At 37.4% G+C, this 17,495-nt stretch overlaps 1 protein-coding gene across 1 annotated transcript in view; it reads right to left on the bottom strand.

Annotated features, from left to right (window-relative positions):
• Positions 1-17,495, bottom strand: part of LOC132547033 (arginine--tRNA ligase, cytoplasmic-like) — a 122,662-nt gene that overhangs the window by 96,240 nt on the left and 8,927 nt on the right. The gene's annotated exons all lie outside the window — the stretch shown is intronic.

Genomic DNA, 17,495 nt, shown 5'->3' with positions numbered 1-17,495 from the left:
ATCTTCTCAATACAAACAGCTTACAAATGGGATGTGACCTGAACTTATATCTGTGGTGATCTGATTAATAAAAAAAATACCAGTAAGGACAAGTAATCACAAGGATATGTATCAGCTGGCTGCCCATAGAACCCTGATTCCACAGTATTACACCTTAATATACACACAAGTATAATGCTTAGGAGTAATATGATCACAGAGAGCTCTCACACCCTACACAGTTCAAATGAATCATATCCAAAACTGGTGGTTGACTGACCATCACATACAGGTTGTGCTAATGTGCAGGTAATTACTGACCATTAAATGCAGGGTTCAAAATGTGCATGGAAACTGACCATCACAAGCAAATGGTCCTTATGTACAGGTTAACTGACCAGCACACATTCCTGTGGTCCTACTGAATCAATTACAGACACTCTATTTTCATATGATGACATTTCAAATTTTTGTCAGCTGTTTATGATAAACATTGAACATATACTTTGAAATAAATACTACCACATACCTAGAGTTTCAATAGACATCAGAATATTTTCCAGATTGAACATTTACATTAGAGCGAAACCAAGCAGGATTTGTATAAAAATAGATGCTGTATGATGGCCCCAATTAACCAGGATACAATGTATACAGATCACACAAATGTTTACTCTCAAAATATCCACACCTTATAAACGAGCTGGTAGCAAAGCTATCCTCACAATTAAGCAAGATATTCCCTGTGATATTGTATAGTTGAGGTATATGGTTTCTACATCAGTTTTGCTGTTGGTGATAGGCAGCTGTGAATTTCCACAAGATTATGTCTAATAAGAATTTAACACCTTATTTATCTCAACCATGCCAAAAATCATATTTTAAGAACTTTCAACATTTTCAAAAATTTGATACTAATGTGACTTCAATTATAAAAAATCATCAACTCAAACACGGCCAAGTCCTTGAACCTGGAGCAGAAATTCTAAAACCAAATTCTGTGAAAATTAAAACAAAAGTAACAGGAATTCAAATAGATACACACAGATACACATCTGCAAGTTTTTTATTTGCAAAAAGGTCGAGGATGAAGTTTGGTGTATAATCAATGACAACCAAAACGTAATCAGGTGTAGACTATAATGGTGTGATGCTATGGTGTGAATCTAGACAAAATCTGTTATAAAGTTTCCTATGATATCTTACACATGAGGTAATCAAAGAGAGACAGAGGGATGAATGGACAGATGATGATGCACAAAGTGATTTCTATACACCCCTTACCTAAGAGGGCAATATAATTAAAGCTTCTGTGCCAAATATTGAATAATTAGTGCAAATCATGTCTTCCTTAATAACACATGTTTCTGTTCGCAAACATATTTCTTCCAGAGGGGTAAATCATTTGAAGTCAAGAAATAAAATTCAGAAGACTTTTTTAACTGTTTGATAAGCAACAAATTTACTGCATAATGTACCTATCATGCAAAAGTTTGACTCAAACAGACCATTACTGGACATAAATATGCTCAAAGTGACATCCCTAGACAAGGGTTGTTATACTGGCTACATTGGATATATCTAAAGTGAGAGATGATCAAACGATCAATATTTAGAGCAGGAATGACCAAACACTTACGATACCTTGTGGAAGGAGTGAGCACAAACTAACCACACCTACAGCAGGACTGGGCACAAACAAACCACACCTACAGCAGGACTGGGCACAAACTAACTAGACCTACAGCAGGACTGGGCACAAACAAAACACACCTACAGCAGGACTGGGCACGAACAAACCACACCTACAGCAGGACTGGACACTAACTAACTAGACCTAGAGTAGGACTGGGCACAAACTAACCAGACCTAGAGTAGGACTGGGCACAAACTAACTAGACCTACAGCAGGACTGGGCAAAAACTAACTAGACCTACAGCAGGACTGGGCACAAACTAACCAGACCTAGAGTAGGACTGGGCACAAACTAACTAGACCTACAGCAGGACTGGGCAAAAACTAACTAGACCTACAGCAGGACTGGGCACAAACTAACCAGACCTAGAGTAGGACTGGACACAAACTAACTAGACCTACAGCAGGACTGGGCACAAACTAACTAGACCTACAGCAGGACTGGGCACAAACTAACTAGACCTACAGCAGGACTGGGCAAAAACTAACAAGACCTACAGCAGGACTGGGCACAAACTAACCAGACCTAGAGTAGGACTGGGCACAAACTAACTAGACCTACAGCAGGACTGGGCAAAAACTAACTAGACATACAGCAGGACTGGGCACAAACTAACTAGAACTACAGCAGGACTGGGCACAAACTAACTGGACCTACAGCAGGACTGGGCACAAACTAACTAGACCTACAGCAGGACTGGGCAAAAACTAACTAGACATACAGCAGGACTGGGCACAAACTAACTAGACCTACAGCAGGACTGGGCAAAAACTAACTAGACATACAGCAGGACTGGGCACAAACTAACTAGACCTACAGCAGGACTGGACACAAACTAACTAGACCTACAGCAGGACTGGACACAAACTAACTAGACCTACAGCAGGACTGGGCACAAACAAAACACACCTACAGCAGGACTGGGCACAAACAAACCACACCTACAGCAGGACTGGGCACAAACTAACTAGACCTACAGCAGGACTGGGCACAAACTAACTAGACCTAGAGTAGGACTGGGCACAAACTAACCAGACCAAGAGTAGGACTGGGCACAAACTGACCACACCTAGAGTAGGACTGAGCACAAACTAACCAAAGCTAAAGTAGGACTGGTCACAAACTGACCAAAGCTAGAGTAGGACTGGTCACAAACTGACCACACCTAGAGTAGGACTGAGCACAAACTAACCAAAGCTAGAGTAGGACTGAGCACAAACTAACCAAAGCTAGAGTAGGACTGAGCACAAACTAACCAAACCTAGAGTAGGACTGGTCACAAACTGACCACACCTAGAGTAGGACTGAGCACAAACTAACCAACGCTAGAGTAGGACTGAGCACAAACTAACCAAAGCTAGAGTAGGACTGAGCACAAACTAACCACACCTAGAGTAGGACTGAGCACAAACTAACCAAAGCTAGAGTAGGACTTGGAACAAACTAACCAAACCTAGAGTAGGACTGGTCACAAACTGACCACACCTAAAGTAGGACTTGGAACAAACTAACCTCACCTAAAGCAGGACTAGGCACAAACTAACCAAACCTAGAGTATGACTAGCACAAAACTGATCACACCTACAGTAGGACTTGGCACAAACTAACCTCACCTACAGCAGGGCTGGGAACCAACTGACCACAACTAGAGCAGGATTGGGCACAAACTGATCACACCTACAGTAGGACTGGTCACTAACTGACCACACCTAGTCAGGTCTGGGCACAAACTAACCACTGAATTTAAAGAAGCAACATTTGCTCATGCCTGTAAAGTTCAAACTGACATCTGACAGTCTATGTTATTTTAAATATTGAGTCCTGTAGTTAGCTCAGATTATACTACAGAAAAGGCAATCATAGACAGGTATATGTATTTATAGGAAAAAAATGCTTTTCTCCCTAAACAACGCTTCTAACCGAATCTGGCTATAATACGTCTACCTTCATCCCTATAGAAGAAATAGGTCTTTGCAGCTTTCACTACTATGGACCCTATTGGGTCCATTGCCCTGCTACCCTCAAGGACATCAGATTAACTGTTTTAATATGAAATTGAGATATCTTAGAGTTGGTGGACAGACAAATAAGTACAACAGAAGCTCACACAGTAGTATACCATTAGCTCCACAATGGTCCCTTGGGCAAGGTGAGGTAAAAATCATTTCCTACATCCAACTGTCACCTGATGTCTTACTGAGTGATTTTACAAACAGAGCTCATTGACAAGAAGTCTAATAAGATAAGGCTTAATCAACCCTGTAGTTACGGGGTTCAAATGACTGAATATAATCATACCTGAGACATCCAAGAAAATCAGGTAGCAGCCACCTGTGTACCTGTATAATTAACCTACATCAGAATCTTTGTGAGTAATGCTATGTCAACTCCTCCTCCTCCTCCTCCTCCTCCTCCTCCTCATCATCATCATCATCATCATCATCATCCTCCTCATCATCATCATCATCACAAAAATCGCCGTAACATATATTACCATCTTATCCATGTATTAATTTGAGTCACCAATGACAAACCTCCCAACAGGTATACATCATCATTTATGTACCTGATTGTGTTGTACAAAACTCCATATACCAACACGTACAAGTCATCTTTTATGTACCTGAATATAGTATAGCTATATACATGTACAGTACATTTGTAGATTTAGGGAGATCTGTATGAAGGGAGCTATATACATGTACAGTACATTTGTAGATTTAGGGAGATTTGTATGAAGGGAGCTATATACATGTACAGTATATTTGTAGATTTAGGGAGACCTGTGTGAAGGGAGCTATATACCTTTACAGTACATTTGTAGATTTAGGGAGATCTGTATGAAGGGAGCTATATACATGTACAGTATATTTGTAGATTTAGGGAGATCTGTATGAAGGGAGCTATATACATGTACAGTATATTTGTAGATTTAGGGAGATCTGTATGAAGGGAGCTATATACCTTTACAGTACATTTGTAGATTTAGGGAGATCTGTATGAAGGGAGCTATATACATGTACAGTATATTTGTAGATTTAAGGGAGACCTGTGTGAAGGGAGCTATATACCTTTACAGTACATTTGTAGATTTAGGGAGATCTGTATGAAGGGAGCTATATACATGTACAGTATATTTGTAGATTTAGGGAGATCTGTATGAAGGGAGCTATATACATGTACAGTATATTTGTAGATTTAGGGAGATCTGTATGAAGGGAGCTATATACATGTACAGTACATTTGTAGATTTAGGGAGATCTGTATGAAGGGAGCTATATACATGTACAGTATATTTGTAGATTTAGGGAGATCTGTATGAAGGGAGCTATATACCTTTACAGTACATTTGTAGATTTAGGGAGATCTGTATGAAGGGAGCTATATACATGTACAATATATTTGTAGATTTAGGGAGACCTGTGTGAATGTGAGGTATATTTAGTATAAAATTTGGGTTTGTTTTGATATAACACACCTGTTTATCTGGATCAGGTACAATGTGGATGTGAAAGCTAGGTTATTGATATTGCCTTCATGTCTACACATCTGGAATTGTTCTATCATATGATTAGTACACACCACTGGTCTACACATACTGTCCATCAGCACCTCACAGCCCTTCCTCAGTACTATAAGGTTATTTTTCAGAAGATAACAGCCATCCCAAACATTTACTTCTATAAATATCAGAACTTTTCCAGAATCCATCATGTGATTGATAACTCATTTTATTTAACCTTGAAATTTCAAGTGAAGAATGGTCATTTATAGGAAAGTTTGATTACACTTTAACAGTATACAGCATAATTACCATTAACAGAAATGTCTGAGAGGATGTAAATGGCCCCGTCCATATTGTATGACCCATATTGGATCTAAATGGCCCCCTCCATATTGTATGACCCATATTGGATCTAAATGGCCCCGTCCATATTGTATGACCCATATTGGATCTAAATGGCCCCGTCCATATTGTATGACCCATATTGGATCTAAATGGCCCCGTCCATATTGTATGACCCATATTGGATCTAAATGGTCCCCCGTCCATATTGTATGACCCATATTGGATCTAAATGGCCCCGTCCATATTGTATGACCCATATTGGATCTAAATGGCCCCGTCCATATTGTATGACCCATATTGGATCTAAATGGCCCCGTCCATATTGTATGACCCATATTGGATCTAAATGGCCCCGTCCATATTGTATGACCCATACTGGATCTAAATGGCCCGTCCATATTGTATGACCCATACTGGATCTAAATGGCCCCGTCCATATTGTATGACCCATACTGGATATAAATGTATTAACTATTATTAACTATTTTATCTTCACACTTTTTGTGACCTTTTGCTGTGTTGACATGTACTCTTCACACTGACAAAACTTCAGAATGATCCAAAATGGCATCCTGTTGGCCTTAATTTATCACAACAAAATCCAAAGCAAAATCTTATAGGACATTTATAGGAATTGGGTCAAAAAACTATGATATTAAACTAAAATCATGTAAGAACAATTGAGCGAAATCTTCACTTGAAGAAATTCTCCAAGAACTGACTTTCCACCAAGTTCATATGCATGTTATGGTTCTTCTGCTTGTTTATATTTGTTAGTATCTGTCAAAATTAAAGAAAGAATGATTCACTCAGTCATTCTCAGCTAAAAAAAATCTTTAATTGTCGGAATCAAAGAAAGATGGCTGCTAGTCATGCAGTCATCTTGTTATTGTTCTGTGACTCTAAATTGACAGGACATCACCAGGTCATTATCTGACCTTGGCCTTGACCTTGGACCCCTAAAACACAATGATGTAAAACATATACTCATTACATGATCTTTGCATGAAGTTTGACCAAATTTCATGAAAGAATGAAGTTACTAGGTGTTAAAATTCAATCAGTTGATGATTTTCTGCCAGAGAATGAGTTATAGAGCTTAAGGATGCATGAGTCACAGGGCCTTGTATTCAATGAGTCACAGGGCCTTGTATTCAATGTGTCACTGGGCATTGTATTCAAAGAGTCACAGGGCATTGTATTCAATGTGTCACAGGGCATTGTATTCAATGAGTCACAGGGCCTTGCATTCAATGAGTCACAGGGCCTTGTATTCAATGTGTCACAGGGCATTGTATTCAATGAGTCACAGGGTATCCTATTTATGCAGTCACACTTAACAGCCTTAGAATCTATAAGTTACAAGGCCTCAGAATAAAAAGTTCACAGGGCCTTACAAAGCACGAACCAAAGGACAGAATATAGATTTTTTCTCTACTCCAAACAGTTTGTGAGTTTGATTCATGTGTCACCACTATAAACCACTATATATGATAATAAAGGAACAAAGAAGGTAGGTAATCCCACGTAAAACTAAAGGCACTGGTCAAGACACATAAAGGTAAGTCACACAGATAGTAAAGGCACTGATCAAGACACATAAAGGTAAGTCACACAGATAGTAAAGGCACTGATCAAGACACATAAAGGTAAGTCACACAGATAGTAAAGGCACTGATCAAGACACATAAAGGTAAGTCATACAGATAGTAAAGGCACTGATCAAGACACATAAAGGTAAGTCATACAGATAGTAAAGGCACAGATCAAGGCTCAAAAGTAGAAGAACGTACATAAATATAGGTCAAACAATGTAATATGTAAAGGTACTGAATCAGCCACATAAAGGTAGGTCATACAATGTAATATGTAAAGGTACTGAATCAGCCACATAAAGGTAGGTCATACAATGTGATATGTAAAGGTACTGAATAAGCCACATAAAGGTAGGTCATACAATGTGATATGTAAAGGTACTGAATAAGCCACATAAAGGTACGTCATACAATGTGATATGTAAAGGTACTGAATAAGCCACATAAAGGTAGGTCATACAATGTGATATGTAAAAGTACCGAATCAGCCACATAAAGGTAGGTCATACAATGTGATAATGAAAACAAACATACTCAAGATACATAAAGGTAGGTCATACAATGTGATATGTAAAGGTACCGAATCAGCCACATAAAGGTAGGTCATACAATGTGATATGTAAAAGTACCGAATCAGCCACATAAAGGTAGGTCATACAATGTGATATGTAAAAGTACCGAATCAGCCACATAAAGGTACGTCATACAATGTGATATGTAAAGGTACTGAATAAGCCACATAAAGGAAGGTCATACAAGAATATCATTAATGAATACTGTATCTTTTTAATCAAACAACACGTGTCTGAAGAATTTTATTGCATTCACTTTAAATAGAAGATTTCAAGTATAAAGTATAAGAATGCCAAGCCAGGATATCTAAATTCAAAATAGATTTTTTTTTAGTTCAAGACTTTTATTTCTGTCCTCTTAACATCAAACCCAGAACTGACTAAAATGTGAAGGTCTTATTTTGCTTGTGTTAATGAACAAAAAATACTTTAACAAAACAGCCTTAATCAATACGCATTTTTCCATCAGTATCATCCTGATCACAGAGACCATCAAGAAACCTTGTAAATGTTGAGAATCAGAAGACAAAGATCTTTATCTCCATCCCAACCAATCCTATGCATCGTGATTACTACATCTCTCTCACACCTTTGTGTCTACTACAACTCCCTCAAACCTATGTGTCTACTACAACTCCCTCATACCTTTGTGTCTACTACAACTCCCTCAAACCTATGTGTCTACTACAACTCCCTCATAAAAGGTTTCTACTATACTATAATGGTACGTCACCTCTACATCTCTGTGTTGTTATTGTCCTGTAGTTATGCTATAATGGTACGTCACCTCTACATCTCTGTGTTGTTATTGTCCTGTAGTTATACTATAATGGTACGTCACCCCTCTGTGTTGTTATTGTCCTGTAGTTATACTATAATGGTACGTCACCTCTCTGTGTTGTTATTGTCCTGTAGTTATACTATAATGGTACGTCACCTCTACATCTCTGTGTTGTTATTGTCCTGTAGTTATACTATAACGGTACGTCACCTCTACATCTCTGTGTTGTTATTGTCCTGTAGTTATACTATAATGGTACGTCACCTCTACATCTCTGTGTTGTTATTGTCCTGTAGTTATACTATAATGGTACGTCACCTCTACATCTCTGTGTTGTTATTGTCCTGTAGTTATACTATAATGGTACGTCACCTCTACATCTCTGTGTTGTTATTGTCCTGTAGTTATACTATAATGGTACGTCACCTCTACATCTCTGTGTTGTTATTGTCCTGTAGTTATACTATAATGGTACGTCACCTCTCTGTGTTGTTATTGTCCTGTAGTTATACTATAATGGTACATCACCTCTACATCTCTGTGTTGTTATTGTCCTGTAGTTATACTATAATGGTACGTCACCTCTACATCTCTGTGTTGCTATTGTCCTGTAGTTATACTATAATGGTACGTCACCTCTACATCTCTGTGTTGTTATTGTCCTGTAGTTATACTATAATGGTACGTCACCTCTACATCTCTGTGTTGTTATTGTCCTGTAGTTATACTATAATGGTACGTCACCTCTACATCTCTGTGTTGTTATTGTCCTGCAGTTATACTATAATGGTACATCACCTCTACATTTCCCTGATCCAAGAAAATCTGACCAGTTCACCATAATTACCTTTTCTACCCGAATAGAACCTGCCAAGAACAATTGCCAACACTGAAGTATAAACATGGCATTTGAAAACTTTTCTCAGTCTCATACCTAATACTGCCAATGAATAGCCAATAATGTGTTAATGCTATTCTGGTGACCCAGACTCCTTGTCAAGTCCCTATCACCAACAAGGATACAAGTGCAAATATGCAGAAATCTAGCAATTCCCTCAAATCAACAATAACATATCACAGCATTAACACGAAACAAGATCTGCCAATCAGCATACTGTAAATTAACTCCCTTTTGGGAGCAATTTACTTTCATGAATTTTGTGATTGATAACAAAGTGGCTACAGGTAATTGCTGTTTTCTTAAGACAGGGATAAGAAGCAGTAAGTAGTTGTTTGTTTACTCTATATCCATGTTAAAACTTTATCATTATTTGGGTTTATTTCACTATTGCCTAAAATGTTCCAAAACATAATGCAATTATCTTCAGGATATCAACAAGTTAAAAATCAATCATATCTTAGATAATCAAAACATTCCATTTTTTATTTTACATCAATTTTAATCACAGAAACCGGTGTTTAAACAGTATGTGTCAATCCAAATTACATGGCTATTGTCACATTCTTGGATGCTTGCTTATGCCAAGTCACCCACTGAGATCTCAAATAACACAAATGATTCCAGTGATTGCATGTACTTTGTGTGGTTGATTTGGGGGTATCATTGAAGTCACTGCTACTATATACAGGTGGGATCATTGTAGATACCAGGTATATACAGGTGGGATTATTGTAGATACCAGGTATATACAGGTGGGATAATTGTAGATACCAGGTATATACAGGTGCGATAATTGTAGATACTGTCAGCTATATACAGGTGGGATAATGGTAGATACCAGGTATATACAGGTGGGATCATTGTAGATACTGTCAGGTATATACAGGGGGGATCATTGTAGATACCAGGTATATACAGGTGGGATCATTGTAGATACCAGGTATATACAGGTGCGATAATTGTAGATACTGTCAGCTATATACAGGTGGGATAATGGTAGATACCAGGTATATACAGGTGGGATTATTGTAGATACCAGGTATATACAGGTGGGATCATTGTAGATACTGTCAGGTATATACAGGTGGGATCATTGTAGATACCAGGTATATACAGGTGTGATAATTGTAGATACTGTCAGGTATATATAGGTAGGATAATTGTAGATACCAGGTATATACAGGTGGGATAATTGTAAATACCAGGTATATACAGGTGGGATCATTGTAGATACTGTCAGGTATATATAGGTAGGATAATTGTAGATACCAGGTATATACAGGTGGGATAATTGTAAATACCAGGTATATACAGGTGGGATCATTGTAGATACTCTCAGGTATATATAGGTAGGATAATTGTAGATACCAGGTATATACAGGTGGGATAATTGTAAATACCAGGTATATACAGGTGGGATAATTGTCCATACCAGGTACATACAGGTAGGATAATTGTAGATACTGTCAGGAATATACAGGTGGGATCATTGTAGATACCAGGTATATACAGGTGGGATAATGGTAGATACCAGGTATATACAGGTGGGATTATTGTAGATACTGTCAGGTATATATAGGTAGGATAATTGTAGATACCAGGTATATACAGGTGGGATAATTGTAAATACCAGGTATATACAGGTGGCTGTAGATACCAGGTATATACAGGTGGGATAATTGTGGATACTGTCAGCTATATACAGGTGGGATAATTGTAGATACTGTCAGGTATATACAGATGGGATAAATGTAGATACACAGGTATATACAGATGGGATAAATGTAGATACACAGGTATATACAGGTGGGATAAATGTAGATACTCAGGTATACACAGGTGGGATAATTGTAGATACTGTCAGCTATATACAGGTGGGATAATTGTAGATACCAGGTATATACAGGTGGGATAATTGTAGATACTGTCAGGTATATACAGGGGGGATCATTGTGGATACTGTCAGGTATATACAGGTGGGATAACTATAGATACTGTCAGGTATATACAGGTGCGATAATTGTAGATACTGTCAGGTATATACAGGGGGGATCATTGTGGATACTGTCAGGTATATACAGGTGGGATAACTATAGATACTGTCAGGCATATACAGGTGGGATAATTGTAGATACTGTCAGGCATATACAGGTGGGATAATTGTGGATACTCAGGTATATACAGGTGGGATCATTGTAGATACTGTCAGGTATATACAGGTGGGATCATTGTAGATACCAGGTATATACAGGTGGGATTATTGTAGATACTGTCAGGTTTATACAGGGGTGATCATTGTGGATACTCAGGTATATACAGGTGGGATAATTGTAGATACTGTCAGGTATATACAGGGGGGATCATTGTGGATACTGTCAGGTATATACAGGTGGGATAACTATAGATACTGTCAGGTATATACAGGTGGGATTATTGTAGATACTGTCAGGTATATACAGGTGCGATAATTGTAGATACCAGGTATATACAGGTGGGATAATTGTAGATACCAGGTATATACAGGTGCGATAATTGTAGATACCAGGTATATACAGGTGGGATAATTGTAGATACCAGGTACATACCGGTGGGACAATGTCACAGAACTGTTAATCAACACAGGCAAACATAAACGACTAATTTACTGATATAACTCTGTATGCCAAATACATATGTCAGATGATTTATCATCTAATCAAAAACATCAGATAATATCAGATGAGGCCCATTTTGTAGAAAGGAGAACATAATGTTATCCATGATAGATACCTGATTATGTAGGCTAATTACCTGAGTTATTCAAGGTAGATACCTGATTATGTAGGCTAATTACCTGAGTTATTCAAGGTAGATACCTGATTATGTAGGCTAATTACCTGAGTTATTCAAGGTAGATACCTGATTATGTAGGCTAATTACCTGAGTTATTCAAGGTAGATACCTGATTATGTAGGCTAATTACCTGAGTTATTCAAGGTAGATACCTGATTATGTAGGCTAATTACCTGAGTTATTCAAGGTAGATACCTGATGTATGTAGGCTAATTACCTGAGTTATTCAAGGTAGATACCTGATGTATGTAGGCTAATTACCTGAGTTATTCAATGTAGATACCTGTTTATGTAGGCTAATTAACTGACTTATTCAAGGTATATACCTATTATATGTAGGCTAATTACCTGTTATTCAAGGTAGATACCTGATTATTAGGCTAATTACCTGAGTTATTCAAGGTAGGCTATACCTGAGTTATTCAAGTACCTGATTATGGGCTAATTACCTGAGTTATTCAAGGTAGATACCTGATTATGTAGGCTAATTACCTGAGTTATTCAAGGTAGATACCTGATTATGTAGGCTAATTACCTGAGTTATTCAAGGTAGTAGGCTAATTACCTGAGTATATACCTGATTATGTAGGCTAATTACCTGAGTTATTCAAGGTAGATACCTACTATATGTAGGCTAATTACCTGAGTTAATTCAATGTAGGCTAATTATACCTGATTATGTACTAATTACCTGAGTTATTCAAGGTAGATACCTGATTATGTAGGCTAATTACCTGAGTTATTCAAGGTAGATACCTGATATGTAGGCTAATTACCGGTGGGACAATGTCACCTGAGTTATTCAAGGTAGATACCTACATATGTAGGCTAATTACCTGAGTTATTCAAGGTAGATACCTGATTATGTAGGCTAATTACCTGAGTTATTCAAGGTAGATACCTGATTATGTAGGCTAATTACCTGAGTTATTCAAGGTAGATACCTGATTATGTAGGCTAATTACCTGAGTTATTCAAGGTAGATACCTGATTATGTAGGCTAATTACCTGAGTTATTCAAGGTAGATACCTGATTATGTAGGCTAATTACCTGAGTTATTCAAGGTAGATACCTACTTTATGTAGGCTAATTACCTGAGTTATTCAAGGTAGATACCTGATTATGTAGGCTAATTACCTGAGTTATTCAAGGTAGATACCTGATTATGTAGGCTAATTACCTGAGTTATTCAAGGTAGATACCTGATTATGTAGGCTAATTACCTGAGTTATTCAAGGTAGATACCTGATTATGTAGGCTAATTACCTGAGTTATTCAAGGATGTATGTAGGCTAATTACCTGAGTTATTCAAGGTATGTAGGCTAATTACCTGAGTTATTCAAGGTAGATACCTGATTATGTAGGCTAATTACCTGAGTTATTCAAGGTAGATACCTATTATATGTAGGCTAATTACCTGAGTTATTCAAGGTAGATACCTGATTATGTAGGCTAATTACCTGAGTTATTCAAGGTAGATACCTACTATATGTAGGCTAATTACCTGAGTTATTCAAGGTAGATACCTGATTATGTAGGCTAATTACCTGAGTTATTCAAGGTAGATACCTGATGTATGTAGGCTAATTACCTGAGTTATTCAAGGTAGATACCTGATTATGTAGGCTAATTACCTGAGTTATTCAAGGTAGATACCTGATTATGTAGGCTAATTACCTGAGTTATTCAAGGTAGATACCTGATTATGTAGGCTAATTACCTGAGTTATTCAAGGTAGATACCTGATGTATGTAGGCTAATTACCTGAGTTATTCAAGGTAGATACCTGATTATGTAGGCTAATTACCTGAGTTATTCAAGGTAGATACCTGATTATGTAGGCTAATTACCTGAGTTATTCAAGGTAGATACCTGATTATGTAGGCTAATTACCTGAGTTATTCAAGGTAGATACCTGATGTATGTAGGCTAATTACCTGAGTTATTCAAGGTAGATACCTGATGTATGTAGGCTAATTACCTGAGTTATTCAAGGTAGATACCTGATTATGTAGGCTAATTACCTGAGTTATTCAAGGTAGATACCTGATGTATGTAGGCTAATTACCTGAGTTATTCAAGGTAGATACCTGATTATGTAGGCTAATTACCTGAGTTATTCAAGGTAGATACCTGATTATGTAGGCTAATTACCTGAGTTATTCAAGGTAGATACCTAATGTATGTAGTATTTATCCTGTACAATCTCACAATATTGACCAGTTCAATGTTACATATTAAACTATTTGATACTGAAATATTTCACAGGAGACATATTCAACTGGTCACTGTTGGGAGATATCACAGGAGACATATTCCACTGGTCACTGTTGGGAGATATCACAGGAGACATATTCAACTGGTCAATGTTGGGAGATATCACAGGAGACATATTCCACTGGTCACTGTTGGGAGATATCACAGGAGACATATTCAACTGGTCACTGTTGGGAGATATCACAGGAGACATATTCAACTGGTCAATGTTGGGAGATATCACAGGAGACATATTCAACTGGTCAATGTTGGGAGATATCACAGGAGACATATTAAACATATTAACAAGCGAGGAAACTATCCCCATTCTAAAATGATTTGAGTCTAAAAGTGATGTAATTATTGTAATATCAGAGAAATTCAACAAAAATTCAAGGTTTGCACAATTTTGTTTGAAACTGTCCCTCACATGTTACTTTGACAATGAAATTAAGCATTGATGATGTAGAAGCCCTGCCCACTTTCTAGTCAACTTGTTGATAGATTCGGATCATGTTCTAGGTCAAGACACTGGATTAGTTTTCCCTATATTTCTCTGTGTCAATTATCTGTCTAAATTGTAGTTTATATTGATTCTAATGTATATACCTGAAAGCTGTCATGTCAATCTCTGAATGGTAAAGGTATTATTCACTAAAGAAGATAAAACAATGGACATTGTACATGGAAAGCCAGCGACAAGAGATTGTGACAGGAAATTCATTTAAAGTTTTCAGTACGTATCTTTCGAATGAAGATTGTCTTTATAAACGTACAGACATTACCAACAAACTCACTTGAAGTGAGTTGACACATTTTAGCATGTTATTATAATAAATTTCTTACAATGTTGATGTCATTCCTCTGTCTCAACCAGAAAGATGGCCGCCATCTTTTGGCAGCATCAGAATTCATGAGTATATTGGGGATTGTATCATGAAAATTATCCAATATAAAAATGTGCTACGGAACTATTATATTAGAATCATCAACACGCAGCTAAGTCTTGTGATAAAATGATCTCACAATAAAAAAATAATCAATAAAGACTTGTCTCACAAAAGTTCCATCAATAAAGGAATGTACTTGTTTTATTTACCAAACATGATGTTCTTTCTCTTATGATAAAAAGTGTCTCTAAATTGTCTCATTTAACGCCAGCCATAAAAGCAGGTTAACAACAGACTGTGATTGTGAATGAGATATGTACATGGCTATCACTAGATCACTTCTATAAACAGACTACACCATCACCACAGGAAAAGACTCTTCAGTAAAAGGATGCACAGTCTGCAGCAAATCCTGCTGTATCCATAGCAACCACAGACTCTAACATGTGAAACACAGAGAAGGATTGCCAGTTATTTTCCTGTTACCAAACAAACGATTTGGAAGTGTCCAAGGGGACAATACTCTTACTTTTTCACAATACAATCTCGTTCTGAGTAGCATAACTAAAGCAGAGAACATCTGTTTATCAGTACCTAATAGACATGCATTTATCAACTGTTATATACACAGATTTAATCTATTATATATTTATCAATTGTTATATAGATTTTATTTATTCTATCGTCGTAAATTGTTATATACATAGATTTAATCTATCTTGTTACAGTTTATGAAGTCTATATTCTTTATACATGTTGAGAGCTGAAAGTTTGTATATCATATATATAAATTATGTATCTTTAGCATAGAGTGTATAAATCATGCCTTTAGTTTGTACTCTTTACCGGTGATGGGGATAAACATAACAGATACTATGGAATATCCCTTCCTCATTCTAGTGCTTTCTTCAGTGTTAAAGTGATAACATAGTTAGTGGTCACTCAGGAAGTCTTATAATTTGCTATGAATCAGGGGGTGATAAATTTTCAATCAACCATTAATACAGGAGTACACAACAGAACCAAACACAAGTATTGGACATCCAACATTTGAATCTAGGAGTCCCTTAGACTGTGAAAAATATTTGAGTATGGGACATCCAATATGACAACTTGACTCTCACAGTCCTGTGGACACCGAAAAAAAACCCAGATATCAAACAAGGGACATCTAACACTCAGAACTAGGAGTCTCTAGGACATTGGAAAGACAATATCAGGTATGTATGGGACATCTAACATGTGGATCTAGGAGTCTCTGGGACATTGGAAAGATGATATCAGGTATGTATGAGACATCTAACATGTGGATCTAGGAGTCTCTGGGACATTGGAAAGACGATATCAGGTATGTATGGGACATCTAACATGTGGATCTAGGAGTCTCTGGGACATTGGAAAGATGATATCAGGTATGTATGGGACATCTAACATGTGGATCTAGGAGTCTCTGGGACATTGGAAAGATGATATCAGGTATGTATGGGACATCTAACATGTGGATCTAGGAGTCTCTGGGACATTGGAAAGATGATATCAGGTATGTATGGGACATCTAACATGTGGATCTAGGAGTCTCTAGGACATTGGAAAGATGATATTCAAGTATGGGACATCTAACATGTGGATCTAGGAGTCTCTGGGACATTGGAAAGATGATATCAGGTATGTATGGGACATCTAACATGTGGATCTAGGAGTCTCTAGGACATTGGAAAGATGATATCAGGTATGTATGGGACATCTAACATGTGGATCTAGGAGTCTCTGGGACATTGGAAAGATGATATCAGGTATGTATGGGACATTTAACATGTGGATCTAGGAGTCTCTGGGACATTGGAAAGATGATATCAGGTATGTATGGGACATCTAACATGTGGATCTAGGAGTCTCTGGGACATTAGAAAAATGATATCAGGTATGTATGGGACATCTAACATGTGGATCTAGGAGTCTCTGGGACATTGGAAAGATGATATCAGGTATGTATGGGACATCTAACACTCAGATCTAGGAGTCTCTAGGACATTGGAAAGATGATATCAGGTATGTATGGGACATCTAACATGTGGATCTAGGAGTCTCTGGGACATTGGAAAGATGATATCAGGTATGTATGGGACATCTAACACTCAGAT

Source organism: Ylistrum balloti, unplaced genomic scaffold (genome assembly GCF_031769215.1).
Source record: "Ylistrum balloti isolate Yb309-2 unplaced genomic scaffold, AGI_CSIRO_Ybal_v1 Utg369612, whole genome shotgun sequence".
NCBI lineage: Eukaryota > Metazoa > Mollusca > Bivalvia > Pectinida > Pectinidae > Ylistrum > Ylistrum balloti.
The sequence above is the reverse complement of the archived record's forward strand: the minus strand, read 5'-3'. Positions and strand labels throughout refer to the sequence as shown.